The sequence below is a fragment of the Mustela nigripes genome, chromosome 5 (assembly GCF_022355385.1).
Source record: "Mustela nigripes isolate SB6536 chromosome 5, MUSNIG.SB6536, whole genome shotgun sequence".
NCBI lineage: Eukaryota > Metazoa > Chordata > Mammalia > Carnivora > Mustelidae > Mustela > Mustela nigripes.
This window is the reverse complement of record NC_081561.1, coordinates 37,023,910-37,044,250: the sequence shown is the minus strand read 5'-3', so window position 1 is coordinate 37,044,250 and position 20,341 is coordinate 37,023,910.

Here is a 20,341-nt window from a genome sequence, read left to right as displayed (position 1 = left end):
TTTTGGAAACTACTAGATTAAACATGATTTAAGATACTATCTTTACTATAAGACTTTATTTGGCCAAGGAACCATTTTTAGGATAGCTACTTGTAAGTCCAGGGCTCTGCAGAGCATATCTTGTGAATTGCTATTTCCAGCATCTTTCCCACTCCCCAGTGCCTGGAAGTCTGGTTGAGAGCAAAGGTGGGTATTAGAGAGGGCACGGATTGCATGGAGCACTGGGTGTGGTGCAATAAATAATGAATACTGTTATGCTGCAAATAAAAAATAAATTAAAAAAATAAATAAGTAAACAACACAAGTGAGCAAACAAAAAGTTAAAGGAAACAAGGTCCATCATTGCTTGATACTGAAAAATAGTCAAAGCAAAACAAAACAAAATGAAGCAACCTTCTCTCTACCAAAAAAAGCTAACATACGGAAATAGCAACAAAAAAGTGCACTAAGGCCAGTGGGAAAACCTGGCTTCACAAGTGTTTCACTGCTTACGGACCAGGTGTAGGCACTGGGGTTTAGACCCTCCATGATCCTAGGTCCTTCACCTACCCAACTAAACTAATAGTGCTTTGAAGGATTGTGTTGAGGGCTAAATGAGATTACACAATGTAAAGTGTTTAATACAATGCCTGTTACATTGTGTTTAATAACTAGTATGTTTTTTTAGGATTTTAATACAGTCATAATCCAAAATGTTCTCTTTTGATATGTTAAAAGTAGTGATGGGGCACTTGGGTGGCTCAGTGGGATAAGCCTCTGCCTTCGGCTCAGGTCATGATCTCAGGGTCCTGGGATGGAGTCCCCAATCGGGCTCTCTGCTCAGCAGGGTGCCTGCTTCCCCCTCTCTCTGCCTCTCTGCCTACTTGTGATCTCTCCCTGTCAAATAAAAAAATAATTTTAAAAAAATCTTTAAAAAAAAATCCTTGAAAAAAAAAATCAGGCTTTCTTAGATTTTCACACTATGGAGCACAATCAATGTCTCTAAATCTAGTTTACTGGAATTAAAGTAATGCAGCTGCCAAACTCTACAAGATGTTTAGGTGAGTCCTAATTTTAAATATTTATGTAATTTTATTAAAGAAAACTTAGTAAAGTCAGGATGTGCCTAGAAGTGACTAATTGTCCACTCAAAGGGCTTCAGAAGTGGCAGACTTTGGGGGGATACTATACAGTACAAATGTAAACCACCAAGAATTGATAAGTTCTCTCAGGGCTGTACTCATAATAGTAGGGCTCAGAAAGACTCAAGCATGAAACTAGAATAACAGTGCAATTATTGGCTAGATTACTAGATTCTTGGGACTTTTTGGCTAGGGAGGTAGGCTAGATTCCTAGATTCTTGGGGGCTAAATTACTAGATTCTTGAGGGTTTTCAGGTGGGGAAGTCTTCCTCTGGATGTAAAAGTGATAGCACAGTAAATCATATTTTGAGGTCGGCTTGGTGAGAGGGAATTATAAAAGGGAGGTGGCTTAGTTAATCTTTGACAAATGAGACAAGAATATGCAATGGGAAAAGATAATCTCTTCAACAAATAGTATTGGGAAAACTGGATAGTTACATGCATAAGAAGGAAAATGGACCACTTTCTTACACCACACACAAAAATAAACTCAAGATGGATTAAGGACCCAAATGTGAGACCTGAAGCCATAAAAATTGTAGAAGAGAGCACAGGCAGTAACTTCTCTGATATTGGCTGTAACATTCTTCTAGATAAATCTCCTGAAGCAAGGGAAACAAAAGCAAACGTAAACTATTGGGACCACATCAAAATAAAAAGCTTCTGCACAGCTAAGGAAACAACCAACAAATATAAACAACAACCTACTGAATGGGAGAAGATATTTGCAAATGATATTTTGATAAAGGGTTAGTATCCAAAATACATAAAGAAATTACACAACTCAACACCTGAAAAACAACAAATCCAATTAAAAATAGAAGACATGAAAAGATATTTCTCCAAAGAAGACACACAGATGGCCAACAGACACATGAAAAGATGCTCAACATCACTCATCATCAGGGAAATGCAAACCAAAACCACAATGAGATATCACCTCTAGCCTGTCAGAATGGCTAGAACACAAGAAAGAACAAGTATTGGCAAGGATGTGGAAAAATAGGAACCCTCATACACTGTTGGTGAGAATGCAAATTGGTGCAGCCACTGTGGAACACATAATGGAGAGTTCCTCAAAAAATTAAAAATAGAACTACCCTTCAATCCAGTAATCATACTACTGGGTATTTATGCGAAGAATACAAAAACACTAATTTGAAAGAATATATGCACTCATATGTTTACTACAGTATGATTTACAATAGCTAAATTATGAAAGCAACTTACATGTTCATCAATAAACAAATGGATAAAGAAGAGGTGGTATGTATTTACAATGGAGTATTACTCAGCCATAAAAAATGAATGAAATTTTGCCATTTGCAACAACGTGGATGAATCTAGAGAGTATAAGGTAGATGAAATAAGCCAGTCAAAGAAAGACAAATACCATGTGATTTCACTCATATGTGGATTTAAGAGACAAAACATGAATGAAGGGGGGATAAAAAGAGACCAACCAAAAAACCAGACTCCTAACTATAGAAAATAAATGACTTTAAGAGGGAAGGTCTGTGGGAAGGTGGGTATGGGAGAAATAGGTAAAGGGGATTAAGAGTACACTTATCATGATGAGGACTGAGTAATATATGGAATTGTTAAACCACTATATTGTACACCTACACTATATTGTACACCTACACTATATTGTACATCTACACTATATTATAAACCTAACACTTTATGTTAACTACACTGGAATTAAAAAATAAAAATGAAAATTTAAAGGGAAGTGGCTTATAATGGCCACTTGTTTGCTGTCTCCCATCTATGAGGTGCTTTGCAAACAGTATCTCACTTAATGGTCTCATGATCATCCTGTTCAGTAGACACCATTTGAGCCCCATTTTATAGAGGATGATACTGAGAAGTAAAGTATATGGCCACAGGAGACATAACTAGTAGGGGGTGGAGGTGGGGTTTGAATTCAGTTGTTCAGGCCAAAATCCGTGGAGTGCTTCTTGACAGTTATCTCTCTCACACTCCACACCCTGTCTTTCAAGAAAACTTATTTATTTCACCTTCAGAATACATTCAAAGTATGACTTCTTTTCTTTTAAATATTGTATTTATTTATTTCTTTAATTGAGAGAGAGCAAGCACAACCAAGGGGCGGGTGGGCGGGGGAGCAGAGGAAGAAGCAGGCTCCCCGCTAAGCAGGGAGCTTGGCATGGGGCTCCATCCTAAGATCATGACTTGAGCTAAAGGATGCTTAACCAACTGAACAATGCAGGAATCCTTCCAAAGAATGACTTCTTACCACCTTCATTGCTATCATCCCAGCTCCTGCCACTCTCATCTCACACTTGCTCTAGTTGTCCTTACGGTGGCTTACGGTGGTCTCCTTTTGACCTTATCTCTCTTTTCCTTGTGTTCACTTAACTCCTGCCATCCTGGTCCACTTAAAATTCCTCAGATGTGTCAGGAATGTTTCTCTCTTCTGGCCACAGCTCTAGCTGTTCCCTCTGCCTGACATGGTTTCCCCGCAGATACTGGCTTGGAAACTACCTCATCACCTTCAGTTTATTGCTCAAATATCACTTCTCAACGAGGACTCCCTGACTAGGCAAATTAATATGATACCCTTTCCTTCCTCTCAATTCCTTACATCTTATCTTGTGTTTTCTTTTTCGTAGCATATACTGGGTTTCTAACATACTGTATGATTTACTTAATTATGCTTATGCTTATTGCCCTGTGACATTGGGCAGGGATCTTTGTGTGTGTTTTCTTCATTGACACATCATAAGTGTCTGGAAGTGTTGGGAACACAGTAGATGCTAAATAAATATTTGCATTATGTATGGTTTATCTGACTCTGAAGCCCATGATCTTTCTACTGTATGAACATCATCTCAACAATTGGGAATCCAATAGGTCAGATTATCTATTCAAAGATACCCATTACCCAGAGACTTCTTAAAGATATAATGCTAAAATTTTCCTTCCTAATTTTGCTTCCATGGCTGATTAATTCTTTTCTGACATATTCTTCCTTTATAGAGAGAAAAATCTTTTAATATGCAACAGTCAATGCTGGTATACCAGGAACTAGAATTGTTATGGTGATTTTGTTTACTTCTGTTTTCTTTTGAGAGTGATCTTAGAATTCCAGTTTTTGAGGAAAGGGACACATTTCATGGTATCCTATAAACTGCCAATATATTTGTGCCCATAAACCACTGAAATGTACCAAATTTCCAATATTGCACTCAGCTAAAGTTTCCCGACACAGAAGTAGCATTACATTTCTTTGTCAAAACTTTTGTCCAGGTTTTCAGTATTATAAATATAATTATTATGCATGTTGATGACTCCTTTGTTTCTAGAGTCATTCTTTCCCTTGCACATTTTGAGCCGATGAGAAAACTACTGGTACCCAAAGGCTTTAAGCTATAAGAAAGTGGTTGTCTGCTCCAATCAGCTAGTGGCTCATTCAAGCAAAGAGGCAAGGACAAGGGAAGAAGAGGATTCTCTCCCCCGTGTTAATAGAAGTAAAGATCCAACTGATTTTCTCTAGGAAGCTACAAACAGAATGAGTAGTCAGAAGTCTGACTAATCTCAATATAGTTAGCAGAAGTTACTCTTCAACTATGTTTTTATTTTTCCTGTTGTCTGCTTTCAGGTAAAGGGAGGCAAATGTCAGAAATGTCACTATTAAGAAATAGTGAAAATATTTAGGGATTTTCAGTAAAATTACGGATATGTCTTTTTTCTTGCCCTATATATTCCTACTTTTGGAGAAGAGCATGAGGATGTCACCCATTGTCCTTCTCTTCCCACATGTGGTAGATAGATATCATGAGCTGGCTAATCAGAACATTCTCCTAGACATGGAGATTGGTCCAACTGTGGGTATATAACTCTAATAAAGATAGCATCCAGGGGCACCTGGGTGGCTCAGTGGGTTAAAGCCTCTGCCTTCGGCTTGGGTCATGATCCCTGGGTCCTGGGATCGAGCCCCTCATCGGGCTCCCTGCTCAGCAGGGAGTCTGCTTCCTCCTCTCTCTCTGCCTGCCTCTCTGCCTACTTGTGACCTCTCTCTCTTTCTATCAAATAAATAAAAAATATCTTAAAAAAAAAAAGATAGCATCCATTTGGTGGGCTGATAGAGACACTGTGGAAAGAAGGGTGTGGCCTTTTTTTCTGGAATGCTGCTTATAATGAGGGTATACTATTGGTGGCCACCTACTCTGATGCATGGAAGAGACCTGCCTAAGAATTAAGTTATCACTGAGGAAAACAAAGCAAAGAGGGCAGAAAGAAAGAAAATGTTATTATTTGAACTTCCAGATCTGGCTATGACCCAAAATCTAGCCCCTTTCCTTAGATTTCCCTATTACTGGAGCCAAATAAATCCTCCCTCCACCTTTTTTTAAGCTGGTTTGATTTGAGTTTTATTTCTCTTCCAAGTGAAAGAGTCCTGATAGTGTTCCATAATAGAATCATCTCATCATTTTGAATCTTACTCATTTACAACTAGAATCTATGTACAAAACAACAACTTGATGCTCTGTGTTAGTAAAGGAAAATCAGTTATGTTCAGGTTTCTTTTTTTTTTTTCCTCCTACTCCTTTTGCCTCTCTCCTCAGCCTATGTCTTTATTTCAAAAAGGTTTTAAAATAGCTGTATCCATTATATAAAAAGGCAGAAAAGTGGACAAAAAAGATAACTCAGTGTCAGTGGTATAACAAATTCCCTGATTATTCATCAGTTATCAAGAAAAATTTTTAAAAAGCAGCATTCCCATTTCCCAAATGCCCTACAACCAAGTTAACAGATTTTGCTAGCAAATGAGGGAAATCATTCCACAAAATATTTTTGCCACTTTGCCACTTACCTGGTTGTGTTATGTAATCAAATATTTAACCTTTCTGAGACTTAGTTTCCCTATCTGTAAATGAAAATTATGATATCTACCTGTAATGATCCCAAAGACCAATAATGTAATAAGACAGTTTATATAAACTGCCTCATCCAGAGTAGATACTCAATAAATAGCAGCTATTTTTATATTATCCCTATCACATTACTTTTGCCTGCTATTTTTAGAATCTGGAAGGATGATGTAAAAAGGTGTCCTTATTGAGTCTTTAAGAATAGCTAAGAAAAATAGGACATTGCTAAGTAAGCAAAAAAGTCTGTGTCTCTGTTTCATGCCTACATTAGCAATAATGTGCAATAGCTTCAGAGTTAAGTCTCTTTTATGGTAACTCCATGTTATCTATCTTTCTACCAATGATTTCCTATATTCTCCCGTTTTAAAGATTCTATCGGAATGATAAAAGCAGTGAGGTGTATCAGCAGAAGTTATAATGTCCTAAGGGAGAAAATGTTCTTTACTTACATGCAGATTCAGCATGCCTTTTCCATAACAGAACAAACAAAGCTTTACTGGATTAGCTGCACATTTGACTGCAGATACTGCCCCTGAAGCTAGATTTTTACCAACCATGACAATGGCATCTATTTCTGTTGCACCATTGCAATTCATATGTATGTGTGTGTATATGTGTATGTATATGTGTACACACACACACACACACACACACTGTCCTAAAACTCCAAGTATGCAAAGTATGCAGCCAGGAAAGGTGAGAGGATGTTGAAGGGAGATTAAGATGGAAGCATGGTATGACTCTTGTATCAGCATTTCTTAGGCAAAACTCTTTGGGGGTGTTTTTTTTTTTTTTTCTTCCAGTGACTGATTAAATGTTCGTACCTATGGCAATGGGATTCTTAAAAATAACTGAATATTGTAAAGTACAGAGTTTTTTATAACCATGCAGCATAGTCTTGAATTAATCTTTTATTTTTCTCGTAATAGGTATCGGTACAAAAATAATGTCTTCTATCAGCACAGTGCTCAAGGCGTTACAAAGTGCTTTCATGTGCATTATCTTGTTTTATCCTTCTAACAAAATAGTGATGGAAGTAGAGTTTGCATGCATCTCCCATTCTCTTTTAAGATTGTACAATTTGAGGCTTGAAGTGATTATGTATTTTGCCAAAGGTCACAAAACTAGTAAGTGACATACCTGGGATAGATTTTGGGGCCTAAGTGCAGTGCCTTTTTGGCTATACCAGGTTTCAAGGGTTGTTTTGTTTGTTCAATGCTCAAATATATATTTTATTTATTTTAAATCTTTGAATTTTAATATCCTCTTTGTATTAAGAAAGTCTTATTTCTTGGGTAAATGCAAGAGAACTCCTTTGTTTCCATCCAAGTGAAGGAGAGAATCAATTTACTTTCCTACCAAACCTGGCTCCTTTAAGATACTGGTTCACCTCATCATCTTTTAATAAGCAGAGAGTGGCTATTTGGGAAGCATCAATAGCTGGCTTATAGCACACTCACTCCGTTCTCTTACCAACTAAAGTCCTCATTTAAATTATACATCATGGGGGCAAGAGACTGTGCAGCAAGTCCAGCACATTCTTGGGGGTGTGTGTTTTAAAGCATTTGTGAGTTGGAAAATCCTAGGAAAGTTCTCCTGCCCTTAAATATTGAAAACTGATAAAATGGGTGAGGGAAAATATGTGCCACATATGCATTATTTCTTTATTCATCTATTCTTTCTTCTCCTATTGGGTGGTGATAAAAACAGAATGGATAAATACTGTGCTGAACTAGAATGCCTGAAAAAAATTGTCTGGACTAAGGGTGCTGGATTAAAGATAGGAGAAGTAATAGTATTTTTCTTAATGCAGATTCTGTGCACTATACCTTCCCTGTGCCCTATACCTTAACCCTGTGCACTCTACCCCCATCCTTTTTCCATCCTGTTTTTCAGTAAAGGACCTTCTGTTTTTATATTGGCCTAATCTCTCTATCTCCAGCCGTAGAATATTATTAGCTGTTACCCAAGAGTAAATCTAGCCTTTTATCCCAAGACCAAATAGTCTGAGGAAACAACAAACTCACTTGAAAAGTGAAGGACATTCTACTCATTCCCAATTCACTTGAGTGTGCTTTCTCCAGCTCTGTTATTGTTAATCTGTTTCATGTGGAAATCGCAAGTCCTAAAGAAGAAATGAAAATGCAAGAGATGTGTGAGACTCAGAAAATCTAACATTTACATGATTTACATTTCAGAAGGGGGAAGGGAGAGGATGAGGCAGAAGGAATATCTACAGATATAACAACAGTGAATTCTCCAAAGGAAGGATTATCAAATTCAGGCAAATTCATGTTACATTAAAATAGCTAAAAATGAAAGACAAAAGGTGAGGAAAATAAAGGATTGGGAAATGACTGATAGAACTGGTTTCTATTAAGAAAATACCTCTTTCTTTCTTTCTTTCTTTCTTTCTTTCTTTCTTTCTTTCTTTCTTTCTTTCGATTCATTTATTTGTTTGAGAAAGAGAGTGGGGAAGGGGAGAAGGAGAGGATCTTCAAGCAGACTCTTTGCTGAGCATGGAACCCGAGATGGGACTCAATCTCAGGACCCTGAGACCATGACCGGAGCAGAAATCAAGAGTCTCATGCTTAGCAATTGAGCCATCCAGGTGCCCAGAACATACCTGGTTCTTAGACTTGTGGGCCAGACAACATATCCTGGACAGGACTGCGTAATTGTTATGGATCAGTGATTGCTATGTGCCTCTGTTCCTCTCTTTTTGGAATTCAAGTATCCTTGTTTAAGAGGAGATGCTCCCAAAGAGGTACACTTGAGAAATTTCACCAGTGCAGTCTCATTTACTTTAGGACCTCATGCAAATAACTGGGTTCTTGACGTTAAGTCTTACATGGTAATTGGACGAGATTTTTAGGGTTCTTGGAAAGGAGTGAGTACATCTTACATGTGGGAAAAATGTGAATACATGGAACCAAAAGAAGGAGCCAAATCTTCCAACATTCAGATACTTACATATATTTCCCTCCCAGTTGGCTCTGAAATTTACTGTATGGCTTCTGGCCAATGGAATAACAGCAAACATGATGTAGCAGAGGCCCTTTCCGCTGAAGCTTGCCCTCTTTAATGCTTTGCTGATGGAGCCCAGGTGGAAACTTATGAAAATGTTGGCTCAGCAAACCTACCTCATCCTCAGGTTCACAGCCGAGCTCATCCTCAGGTTCTTCACCAGTTGAATGCAGCCACATAAGTAATGTCAGACCAGACCAGTAGAAGAATCAATCAGCCAACCTATAGGAACTTAAGAAAAAATAGCAGCAATGTCCACAATAGCCAAACTGTGGAAAGAGCCAAGATGCCCTTCAGCAGATAGATGTGGTACATATGTGCAATGGAATATTACTCAGCCATCAGATATGATGAATATCCAACTTTCACATCAACATGAATGAGACTGGAGGCAATTATGCTGAGTGAAATAAATCAAGCAAAGAAAGTCAATTATCATATGGTCTCACTTACTAGTGGAACATAAAGAATAGCATGGACGACATTAGGAGAAGGAAGGGAAAAATGAAGGAGGGGGGAATCAAATGGGGAGATGAACCATGAAAGATTGTGGACTAGGAGTCTATTTTCTAAGATGATATAATGATTCTAAACTACTATGAACCTAATGACAGACCATCAAAATATATAAGGCAATTACTAACACAACTGAGAGGGAAAATGGACAGGTATACTATTATAGTCGGTAAAACATCTATAGAAGTATAAACAAAGTAATTAAATGGTTGTTACTTGGGAAGGCAACTGTGCATCTGGGGAATAGATAGGAAAGGAACTTACATTTTATTTTATAACATTTTTTTACCCTGTAAAATTCTGTACCATGTGCATCAATTATATATTCAAAAATGCATAAATAAAAAATAAGGAAGAAGTCTTTTGAATTAGGCCTGGAATCAAATAGTACTTCAGTTAATTAGTTAACTAGTGCCTCAGTTTTCTCATCTGTGAAATGTGGACAATAGTACAACTTTTCCATAATTGGTCTGAGGACTGATTGAGATATATGTCTCAAGGTGTGATTACAGTGCCAGATACTTGATAAGCCACTAATAACTCCTACTTTTGCCATTAGTATAACTCACGTAAAATTTGGCTGTGGTTGTTGAGCTTGCAGTCTGAGTAATACCTTTGAGTTCTGAAGTTCTCTGGGTTTGCTAATTTCTGTATCATATGGTAATCCCTTTACTTTCTACAAGTTCTTATGTTGCCAACTGATGGATCTGCATTAGGCAACTAGAACACAAATTACTTTGAGGTATCTTCACTCTTATGGGCTTCATTGCCCCAGTTCACTGAGACCCTATTGCTGTTGCCATCTTCCTGGTACAACTCTTAGTAGTGAACAGCAGATGCCCCTTTCTTGGGTTCTTTTGCTTGCTCAAGCTTTGCAGGGAAAAGTTTAGAACAAAACTGAGTAAAAGCAAAGAGTATAGGCAGAAAAGAAGGGCAAAAAAAAAAAAAAATTAGACACATTTCCATCAATTCCAAAATCATTTGATTGATGATTTAGGTGTTACAGGTCAATGTTTGTTTAGACGTGATGTTGTAGTAATTTAGTCAATGTGTAAATCACTTTTTAGTCTCCTCATTTTCTCCTTTATAAGAAATATATGAGAGTTACTGAGAGTTAAAATGGTTAGCTGTAATATTCATAGTTACTATCAAAAGGCACTGTGCAGATGTGACCGTTAGAAGGAATGACATCATTTTGATTAAACTTTCAAAGCCATTTGACATTTTGATGCTAAGAATTCATAAAAGGTCAAAAGATCAAAAATTAATTCTAAATAAAGGTTGATTCATGCATTTTAAGGTAGGTCAGCCTTATATAACGTGTTGTGATGCTGCTTGTACTGTGGAATGCAATGGCTTAAAAGGAAAGACCTTTGTGTTCTGTTGATTCAGAACCATTCATAACGTGCTATCTCCTGCCTTTCTCCCTGTGTCTTCATAGTGTCCTTGGATTGTCAAAATTGGCACTTTGTTAAAGTTTGTATTTGTATTTGGTCATCTTCTTATTCTGACATATTTAAAGAACCATACTTAAATCAGGAGGAAGTTATACTTTTGACCAAGATATAATATCAGGGACTAGGTTTATTCTCTGTCATGAAACTACAACAAAAATTTACAAAATATATTGAGACAATGATTTTCAAGACTCTGAAGATTAGCTAATAAAGCACACTAACCCCAGAGAGTGAGCAAATGAACAAAGTGAGTTATATGATTACCCCCATATTAGGGCCTTGAGAATGTTTCCAGGTTGCAGTGCAGGGAGGGAAACCCAGGTAGAACCTAGTGAACCCCTGGGTTGAGGAAAAGAGTCCAGGAAAACGTTATTAGAATTTTCCAGGTGGAATATTAGACAGGAAAGGTCTGTACAAAGAAAGAACTCTGAAGAGCTGCAGAAGGTGACCCTTGGGTGTCTTCAAGTGAGCAAACTACTTGAGGCCCAGAAAATAACCTCCTGAAAGGATTTGCGGTAATAGTGCCTGAACTTACACAGGACGAGGAATAGTATCAGTTTCTACCTGCCAGACTGGAAAATTTCATAATTAGTATGTCACTGAGTAGAGTGCACAAAGGCCTTCCTTCAGTTTTGGGAATAATTAGCCTTGGACCAAACACTGCTCCAGTCCTTCCTAAAAAATCTTAAAAGCTAGATTTGAAAGGGTCAAACTGCTTGCAAGTAACTCTACTGCATCCTAGAATAAAGCTAAAAATATCTAAAAAAATATTCAGCACTCAACAGGGTAAAAATCAAATATCTTGCATCCAGTAAAAATTACAATGCATGCATAGAAGCATGAAATTATGATCCATAATGAGGGTTAGGCATAGATTTTTTAGATAATACACCAAAATGATGATAAATTAGATTTCATCAAAATTAAAGATTTCTGCTTTTTCTAAGACACTGCTAAGAGATCAAAAGGAAAAGACACAGAAAAAATATTTGCAAATCTGCTAAAAGCCTTGTATTTAGATTATATAAAGAACTCTCAAAGGTCAATATTAGGAAAACAACCAATTAAACAATTGGCAAAATGCTTGAACACACATTTCAGCAAATAACCTATATGGCTAGGAGGTAAGCACAAAAAGAAATGCTCAACATCAATGGGACTGGGAATTCTGTGCTGAATAGGTGAAAAACAGAACAAGATTGAATATTAGTACTAATATAGCCTCATTCTTATCCATGCATGATTGAGGCCTAGGCATATTCAAGTTACTTGAGAATCAAGTGACAAAATAAATGTAAAAGACTTAGTACTAACCTCACTGTACTAGGTAGTCATTTTCTTTCTTGCTTGCTCTCTTACACATATATGAGAGCAAGATTTATATAACTGTATACATATATTCTCATATTATGATATTCTAATCAGAATTTTTTAGGAGAAATAAAATATGGCATAAAAGGTATTAGAGTGCTGGAAAGTCACAGGAAAAATATATATTCATTTCTAAATTAGGTAGATTTTTGTCATATTTTATCATATAAGCTTCATGAAGAGCAAGCCTTTTAGTAAGTTTAATACATGTGTCTGATATTCCTTCAATAATTAATAATAAAAGAAGCCTTGCTAAATTTAGTATAATGTCCAAATAGATTTATTACTTTCAAATGTGAATAAGAATATTCAATTCTTTAATTATTTTCTCAAATAGACTGTAAAACTACATTAATGTGGAACAGAAGGGTTTTCATTCTGATTACACAGAACCTGAGGGTTCCTCAGAAAGATGTCTTAAGGGCAGAAGATCTCAAAGGGTTGATAGAAGCAAAAGATCCCTTCCAACTTTTCTGTGATAGTAAGATTTCATTTGAAAATATGATTCTGCTATTGGAATAAATAAAGGGAACCCAAAGGAGGAGAAATTAGGGGATTCCATATCAAATTTTTGACTCTTGGGAATCACGACACTTGGTGTTATGGTTAGTTTTATGTGTCAACTTGACTGCGCCAAGGGATGACCAGATAGATGGATAAGCAAGATTTTTAGGTATATGTGAGGGTGTTGCTGGAAGAGATTAACTTTTGAATCAACAGACTGACTAAAGCAGGTTACAGTCCCCAGTGTGAGTGAGTATCGATCTGGTGAGGAAATAGAACAAAAAGACAGAGGAAAGTATAGATTGCTCTGGGCAATATAGACATTTTAACAATGTTTATTATTCTTATCTATGAGCAGGGAATGCTTTTCCATCTTTTTGTGTCTTCAATTTCTTTCATGAGTATTCTGTAGTTCCTCATGTACAGATCCTTTACCTCTTTGGTGAGGTTTATTCCCAGGTATCTTATGGTTCTTGGTGCTGTAGTAAGTGGAATCGATTCTCTAATTTCCCTTTCTATATTTTCATTGCTAGTGTATAAGAAAGCAACTGATTTCTGTGCATTGATTTTGTATCCTGCCACATTACTAAATTACTCTGTGAGTTCTAGTAGTTTGGGGGTGGAGTTCTTTGGGTTTTCTGTAGAAAGTATCACGTCATCTGTGAAGAGAGAGAATTCGACTTCTTCTTTGCCAATTTGAATACCTTTTATTTCTTTTTGTTGTCTGATTGCTGTTGCTAGGACTTCTAGTTCTACATTGAACAACAGTGGTGACAATGGGCATCCTTGTCCTGTTCCTGATCTCAAAGGGAAGGCTGTCAGCTTTTCTCCAGTGAAGATGATATTCGGTGTGGATTTTTCATGGGTAGATTTTATGAAGTTGAGGAATGTTCCCTCTGTTCCTATACTCTGAAGAGTTTTAATCAGGAATGGATGCTGTATTTTGTCAGATACTTTTTCTACATCAATAGAGAGGACCAACTTGCTAAGGAAATGTTGAAAAAGAAAAAACTGGGGGCATCATGTTGCCTGATTTCTACAAGCTTTACTACAAAGCTGTGATCACCAGGACAGCATGGTACTGGCACAAAAACAGATACATAGAACAGTGGAACAGAGAGTCCAGATATGGACCCACAACTCTATGGTCAAATAATCTTTGACAAAGCAGGAAAAAGTATCGAATGGGAAAAGGACATTCTCTTCAATAAATGGTACTGGGAAAATTGGACAGCTATGTATAGAAGAATGAAACTTGACCATTCTCTTACACCATACACAAAGATAAACTCGAAATGTTTAAAAGATCTCAATGTGAGGCAGGAATCTATCAAAATATTAGAGGAGAATATAGGCAGTAACCTCTTCGACATTGGCCAGAGCAACTTCTTTCAAGGCATGTCTCCAAAGGCAAAGGAAACAAAAGTGAACATGAACTTTTGGGACTTCATCAAGATCAAAAGCTTCTGCACAACAAAAGAAACAGTCCACAAAACAAAGAGGCAACCCACAGAATGGGAGAAGATATTTGCAAATGACACTTCAGACAAAGGGGTGATATCCAAGATCTATAAAGAATTCCTGAAACTCAATAACCAGAAAACAGATAATCACGTCAAAAAATGGGCAGAAGACATGAACAGACGCTTCTCCAAAGAAGACATACAAGTGGCTAAAGACACATGAAAAAATGTTCATCGTCATTAGCCATCAAGGAGATTCAAATCAAAACCACTTTGAGATGTCACCTTCCACCAGTTAGAATGGCCCAAATCTAAACAACAAGTTTTGGAGAGAATGTGGAGAAAGGGGAACTCTCTTACACTGTTGGTGGGAATGCAAGTTGGTGCAGCCACTTTGGAAAACTGTGTGGAAATGCCTTAAGAAAATAAAAAGAGAGCTACCCTATGGCCCTGCAATTGCACTACCGGGTATTTACCCCAAAGATACAGATGTAGTGAGAAGAAGGGCCATCTGTACCCCAATGTTCATAGCAACAATGGCCACAATCGCCAAACTGTGGAAAGAACCAAGATGCCCTTCAACAGATGAATGGATAAAGAAGATATGGTCCATATATACAATGGAGTATTATGCCTCCATCAGAAAGGAAGAATACCCAACTTTGGTATCAACATGGATGGGACTGGAGAATATGCTGAGTGAAATAAATCAAGCAGAGAAAGTCAATTATCATACAGTTTCACTTACTTGTGGAGCATAAGGAATAACATGGAGGACATTAGGAGAAGGAAAGGAAAATTGGGGGAAATTGGAGGGGGAGATGAAGCATGAGGGACTGTGGACTCTGAGAAACAAACTAAGGGTTTTGGAGGGGAGAGGGATAGGGAGATAAGTGAGACTGGTGAAGCGTATTAAGGAGGGCATATTGCATGGAGTGCTGGATGTGGTGCAAAAACAATGAATCTGGGAACACTGAAAAAATAAAAGTTAAAAAAAATTTTAAAAAGGCAAAGGAAAGTTAAATTCACTCTCTGCCTGACTGCTTGAGGTGGGACATGAATCTGCTCTTGCTTTTGGCACCTCTGGTTTTCAGGTCTTCAGACTTGGATGGGATATACCACTGGCTCTTGTGCTCTCAGGGTTTTGAAATAGGCCACCACCCTTCCTGGGTCTCCAGCCCACAGGGGGCAGATAGTAGGACCTCTCAGGATCAATTATCACTTGAATCTATATGTTATGACAAATGTATACATGTATGTATCTCCTATTGGTTCTGTTTCTCTGGGGAACCCTCACTAATACAATTGGGATGTTACCTAGTTACGTGGTTTGGAACAAATTATTTACTTTTTGAATTTGGACCTGCAAAGACTATGAATAATATAGCTTATTTAGCAACCAGTAAATAATCCTAAAATAGGTCAATAGATCCTGATGTTTTCACCTTTAAAAGAAAGTTGATTATCTGAATTTCAAGACCCTAGTTGTGTTCAAATGATTACCACTAAAACATCTTCTCTTAGTTAGATCAAATGTTTGTTTTAAAAATTATGCTGATATCATTACCTTCCTATCAATAAAAGTTTTATTTATTTATCAAAGCATTATTTTGTTTAATTGAATCCTTCTAACAAACATAAGAGTTGGTATTATCTCCATTTTACTAATGAAGGACAATGGAGCTCAGAGATGTCCAATGACTTGCCAAAATTACATGGTTCTTCAAGCCTTTGTAGGCCCCAAATCCTACCTTTTTATCCCCACAGGCAACCTTGTTTTAGGATAGCTTTGAACAAGTGATGGAGATTATCTGTGGAATCAACGCCTGAGTATCATGGATACTTTTGAGTTCTATTATTTAATGAATCATTGTCTACTTGAGTCAGAGTCTAGGTAAGTCTGTGTATGTGGTAATCATGTGTCAAGATTTTTGAGCAGCCTAAATTGCTAGTACATTCCCTCTTTGGTTCATTAAAGCAGTATTTCATTAAATATAGGTTACCCAGCTACGTGCGTGGCTACAATTCAGTCCTGGTAGGTTCACTCTAACAGCTATGCTATTCTGCTTCTGAAATACTTTTCATTCAGTGACTTTCAACATAACCTGCAATTAACAGTTTAATTTCAAAACAGTAATCCAGTTATAAAAAGCTAACCTAAAAGAATTTTTAAGACAATGAGCTTCTTCCTCTTTCCCTTTTAGCTCTCAACTCATTTAAATGCTTCATCATTAATCCAAACAGAAATTCTGTGTCTGAACTGTTTCAAAAATACCCAGTTGTCTGTATTAATCCACTCTATAAATTAGTGGTGTCTGGATTAATGAGGTGTATTTATATGTACACATAGAGTTATGTAAAAAACTGTGTATCAATAAAATACATTTATACAGTTTATTAGGCATTCCCATTCTTGGGTTATTTAATGGTTGCCACATAAACTACATTAAATGATGACTTTAATTATTGACAATTTGAAACAATGGGAAAATGTACACCTCTATTTGAATCGTAGTTCAAAGTTAAAACACTCAGCTATACAGTTTAATGATTGTTGCTTTAATTTTGCTTCTGAGGTGGAAAGTTATTTTTCCTGACTGTTAAACCAATATTACAGCTGAGTCTAAACTATCACAGATCCCTTGAGCCTAAATATTTAAATACTTTAGGCTGGTTAAAATGCAGAGAAGCTGAGCCACAGAGTGCCAGCCTAAGGCTGCAGTTTGGATTTTCTTTCTTTCTTTTTTTTCCCCCATAAATTAAATATTACAGCAAGGGTCTGTTAACATTGGTGATTACTGGTTATGAGATCTTTGTTTTGTGGGAGAGAAAAGCTCCACACACTGTTAGGTATATGGCAAACAAGATTGCTAGATTGCTATAATGAAATATTTTTTAATTGAGTTGTATTTATAACATCCAGAACTGACATAAGAAGAACTAGGACTTAATTAATTAATTAATTTTTAAAAAGATTTTATTTATTTGAGAGAGAGAGAGAGAGAGACAGATAGCACAAGTGGGAAGGAGGGGGAGAAGCAGACTCCCTGCTATGCTGGGCCTGATGTGAGGCTTTATTCTGGGATCATGACCTGAGCTGAAGGCAGACACTTAACTGACTGAGCCACCCAGTTGCCCCTAGAGTACAGGATTTTACCCTCAAAATTCAGAATTGTATTAGTTACTAGTCTACTAGAACTCCTGTTCCTATTTATGTCCAAAACAATTGTAAATTTATATCGTTATGGCAGCTCTCCTTCGAGGAGCCCAAGGCACTTTGTACAGAATAAGTCTCTCCATGCCTCTGGGAAAACAGGAGGAAACTTTCCAAAAACTCCTCTCACCCTTATTTTATCCTACAGTCTCAATTATCTAAATACAGTTGACCTTTGAACATGCAGAGTTAGGGACGCTGAGCCTGACACAGTAAAAAATCTGAGTATAACCTGACTTTTCTACTGCCCCTCTGTTGACTGGAAGCCTTACCAATACCATACACAGTTGATTAACATATGTTCTGTATGGTATATATATTATCTCCTGTATTTTCTAAATAAAGGAAGCTAGAGAAAAGAAAAATGTTATTAAGAAAATCATAAGGAAAGGAGATATATTTACAATACTATACTATAAAAAAAATCTCTATATAAGTGGATCCCCACAATTCAAAGCTGTTCAGGGGTCAAATACTATCTTGGAAGGATTATATTTCCAGACCTGATAGGCCAATGGTTAAACCTCATATCAAATTAATATTATGATATAATTATGAGATTGACATATTAAAATTATATATAGTTATTATTAATATTATTCAATACTATTGGGGAAGTAGTTTTTTATGATAGTTCAAAAGTCTGGGTTCTTTTTTCAGACTACCTGAAACTGAATTCAGATATTAGGATGAGACAACTTTGATGGATTGATTACAATAAATATAAATGATCTCTCTCTCTCTCTCCCTCTCTCTCCCTTCTTCTCCCTTCCTTTGTAAGGAATGTGTTAAGGGACACTCCGTGCTACATCACAGTGGAGTCGGTAAAGCATTCCAGTGATGATCAGGCAACCCAATTTCTAATTGTAGCTCTCCATCTCAACGTATTGCATAGTTTTGCCTTCATCTATAAATACGGGAACAAACTGAACATAGATTTTCTCTACCCATTCTGAACCTGTGCTACCAGTTCTGCTATCTACTTATACAGATGCTGTAAATATTGCTCACTTCCATTCCCACAGATTCCTCTTGATACAAGTCAGCATTCAGATATTGCAGTGAGATCAGAATCACAAAGTACTTCCCACTATGCTTTGTACCCCTTCTCTGTTTGTACTTTGATTTCATCAGTTTGTAATGACAATTAGGACAATAACACTACTACTACCTACTTATTGCAAGACCTTGCATGCTAAATCTTAAACATCCTGACCAATTAGGAGTATAACCATTTCAACCTCAACAACTGCCTTTGATGAGCATTCTAGAAAGTATGTTAACAAGTATACATAGAGTCATGTGACTAATTACAAGTGGCTACTGTAACAAAATATGTATGTAATGTGGTACTATGCAGCATGCTAAGTTTATATTGTAGGGGCCTGGTGCAGTGGAAAGAAGAAGACTTGTCTGGGTATCAGAGGATCAAAATAGATTGTCTACTTAGCTACCAATTCTTGTGTTGAATTTAGTCAATTTACTTTGCCACTCTGGGCCTCAGAAGAACAGAAGAAAAACCATGTCAAAAACTGGCTACAGTTTGACCTGTAATAGTCATGACTACATATTTCATTCACCTAACCCAGCAGTTATTAGCCCTGTCTTCACATTAAAATCAACTGCAAAAGTGGTGACTATAGTTAATCATACTGTATTGGTTATTTGCAAGTTGCCAAGATCATGATCCCAGGGTCCTGGGATTGAGTCCCACATCAGGCTCCTTGCTTAACAAGGAGCTTGCGTCTCCCTCTACTCTTCCTCTGTCTATGCTCTCTCTCTCTGACAAAAAAATAAATAAAACCTTTAAAAAAAAAAAAGTGGCCAAGAGAGTAGATCTTAGAGTTTCTAATCACAATAAAAAGATTCTGTTAACTATTTTTGGTGATGGATATTAACTCGATTTATTGTAATGATCATTTCACAATTTTAAAAAATGAGATCTAAAGGTTCTAAGACATACAGCACTGGACCCCTTTTCTTAGTGATTCCAATTCAATTGGACTGGGGTTGGGGCTGATCATTGATGGTCTTGAAAAGCTCCCCAGGTGATTCTAATATGCAGCCATACCCGAGAATCACTGCTTTAAGAGGTCAGAGGAATCCCTCTCCCACTGGATTGTCACTCAGAGTTGCAGCCTCACTGTACTTGCTTCAGCAACACATATTCAGAGTTGCAGCCTTTCTATGGTCAGTTCTGATAGCTTTGTTCCTTTGTCATTTTCTTCTGCTAAAAAGTTTGAAAATTATTCCTCAATGTAATTGCCCTTTTTATTTGGGAAGACGATTTATGTTCCTTTTAATATAAAAATAATAATGATTAAAAAAGACACTATGACTAATTTGGGTTGAAGAGGCAAAGACCAAGAGAAACTAAATTACTCTGCAGGATAAAGTAATAAGATGCTGAATTTTCTGAGGCAGTCCATACGACTGGTTGGAGGCCTACACTGGGACATGAGAGTTGTGGAAAAGATCTTTGGAGGAGACACTGGGTCTAGCAGATGGCAGTAGTCAAGAGCCTGCAGAATGAAAGACCAATGAAGGATAAAGAAGAGGATCATCCCTGCAAGGATGTCAAGAGACTGAGACTAGTGTGGGAAGGACTGAGGAGTAGGGGGTGGTAGCAATTATGGTGGTAGTTAAGAATTGGATTTAAAAGTAGGAATTCAGGGGCACCTGGGTGGCTCAGTGGGTTAAGCCTCTGCCTTCAGCTCAGGTCATGATCTCAGGGTCCTGGGATCGAGTCCCACATCGGACTCTCTGC